At 35.5% G+C, this 2,592-nt stretch overlaps 1 long non-coding RNA gene across 1 annotated transcript; it reads right to left on the bottom strand.

Moving 5' to 3' along the window:
- Nucleotides 1-846: 846 nt before the first annotated feature.
- LOC143735642 (uncharacterized) lies at nucleotides 847-2,024 on the bottom strand. Its single transcript, XR_013203273.1, has 3 exons — nucleotides 1,954-2,024; nucleotides 1,691-1,832; nucleotides 847-1,290 (listed from the first exon to the last, which is right to left on the bottom strand). It is a non-coding gene; the product is annotated as an uncharacterized LOC143735642 (long non-coding RNA).
- Between the last annotated feature and the right edge of the window lie 568 nt (nucleotides 2,025-2,592).

The following is a 2,592-nucleotide window of genomic DNA, read 5'->3' as shown; positions in this document are numbered from 1 at the left end:
GTAAGATAAGCCCATGCAATAAAGGTCACATATTCCAAGAATTGACACATTTGCTTTAATAAAATTGAAGAAAAAAAAAACGACATGAAACAACATTTAACAAAGCATTGCCATAAAAATAAATAAATCAGTAGCATTTCAGAACATAATGGACAAAATTAACCTAATTTCAATAGCTTTGGAAAACATGACTTAAATCAATATTTGCCATTCATTTAAAAAAAAAAAAAACATTTCAATGGAATTACAATCCTGAAAAAAAGGTAACATTGCCCATGAAAAAAAAAATGAAAAAAAGTACATATTTCAGTGGCATTGCACAACCTAAAAATTCAACAAATCCTTGTCCTATATACACACACATATATATACACACACACACACACAACCATCTTAGTTGTGCATTTCATTACAAAGTCATTTTTGTATTATTTTTACAGCACTCTTCTTAGTCAAAGGTTTTTTAGCTGGTGTAATAGGAGGCGTTGTTGGCTCAGATGGTCTTTTAACTGGAGAGTTGGGTTCTGGAGTGCTTTGTGTCTCTGTGACACAGAGGACAGGGTTGATTTCATCGATATTAGCTTCAAATAAATCCTCATCACTAGGATGAGCGGATGAAGCGTTTTCAATATTGGTGACTTCCAAACAGTTATTATATGTTAAAGTCAGTTCATCTGAGGATAGAAAGAGTTCTTCTACATCTTGTGAATCACAAGTTGACAGGTCAAGTTCTGGTGCTATGAATTTTGACAAAGTTGAGTTCGAAACCGTAAGAGAAGTTATTTGACGGTCTGGATTTCTCTCAATTGTTCCATTGCATTTTGTTATATAGCTTTTTGTGTTCCGTAGAATTTTGCAAGTTGGGCAACGGTGAAATTGCTGTTTGATGTTGAATTGTTCTTGTGATTTGTGGCATTTTGGACATTGTTTTTTAATGTTTATTTGCACCCCTATTGGCTTTTGTCTCACCACTGTATTAGGTAGAGAGGGTTCTTTACTGATTTTAGGGCCTTGACCAGGTGGGAAAACTTGGTCCTGTGCAATAGGTTCCATGGTTGTTTTCAGGGTTGTTGTGAGGCTCTTAAGGCTGTTGTACAGTCTAGTTTTAAGATTGGTAAAGGTGTAGGAGTTACCTAGTTGCAGTTTTGAAACTTGGTTTTCCCAAAGAGTAAGTTGAATTTCTCCAGATGGATCTTGCAAGGAACATTTTTGGATCTCACAGTCTGTACCCCAGGCCTTTACAGTTGTTGCGTTGTTTAGCTTGCATACTGTTGCAGATATTTTAGTGATCTGAAAATTAAAAGAAAATCGTACATGCACAATCAAAAATATACATCAATAAACATGATTACAAGGGAAATGTATACAACTGCTGTTATGGTCATAATAATAAGAAATTGCCAAACTTTCACACATTAACCAATTTGAAACGCATTAATCATGTTTGTAAAGCATCTAGCAAAGATAACCGAGAAGCAGAATAATCTTTGCCTGTGCATCTGAAAAATCTTTCACATTTTAGCATTTTTTTAGAATGTCAGGCTACTTTAAAATGTTTTTCTCCCCATAAAAACGATTTTGCACAATCTGCAGAGGGTTAATATGTGATTGTACTACTCTCCAGAGCATTACAACAAGTAAACAACCCTATATTTACACAGTGAGAAGGTTAAAAAAAAAAACAGCTTACCAATTGTCGTGATCCCAGAGTTTTTGCTTCTTCTACAGTGAGTTTTTCTGTCTCTTTTGGTGGTTTGTGGGGAATGTAGATGTTGTGACTTCCACAGCAGTACTCCGATCACACTGAATGAAATATTCAGAATTATTGAGGCCTAAAGAACGAAAAAAGTGAGAATTGATATGGGCTTGTTTGTACAATGAATTTGAAAGGAATAAGATTACTGAAAGTTTATCAGATAGAAAACAGGATTAAATAGCTAGACTACCACTTACTTGGCTTTTTTGTTGTGTATGACAGTTTAACCGCTGTCCGATTTAATGCTAATGTTGTCCAAGTTTGATGTCGCAAAGATGACAGCTTGGTGATATTCACTGCGACCTGTTTGCAAAGTTGCATTAAAAAACTTTGAGTTTGTTCTAGACAGTTGAACTCTGGAAACTGCATGAATGTAAACATAAATGCAGTTGTCAGATTCACTGGTCTCTGGTCTATTTAAATATTTGTTCATTTTTGCTGTTGTATGAAAAAGATGTTTGCAAGTGGTGTGATTTATAGTAGATTAGGCCTACTAGAACAGAAATTTACAATGCTTGGTATGCAATTAACAAACGATTCAATTAGGCAATTAGGGTGATTGCAGGAATTAGTACATTCATCAAATTGCTGAGTTAATCATTTTAGAATTGGGAAGCTTATGCCGGGCGTACACCAATGGATTATCACAGTCCCAGACTAAAGACCGTCAGTCTTTAGGAATCTTACTGGAGTCTCGGCGTGCTCCCGTCGTCTCGATCGTTAAATGTGAGGTGATAATCTGCAGTCGGCGACCCGATTTATGCCAGTCTTTCTCTAGTCTTTCATATCAAACATGTTTGATATTATCGCAAGTCTTTAGTCTGAGACTAAAAACT

The sequence above is a fragment of the Siphateles boraxobius genome, unplaced genomic scaffold, assembly GCF_051911475.1.
Source record: "Siphateles boraxobius isolate OS27281-9 unplaced genomic scaffold, OSU_SipBor_1 13, whole genome shotgun sequence".
In the NCBI taxonomy this organism is placed as follows: Eukaryota; Metazoa; Chordata; class Actinopteri; order Cypriniformes; family Leuciscidae; genus Siphateles; species Siphateles boraxobius.
This window is presented reverse-complemented; position numbering and strand designations above follow the sequence as displayed.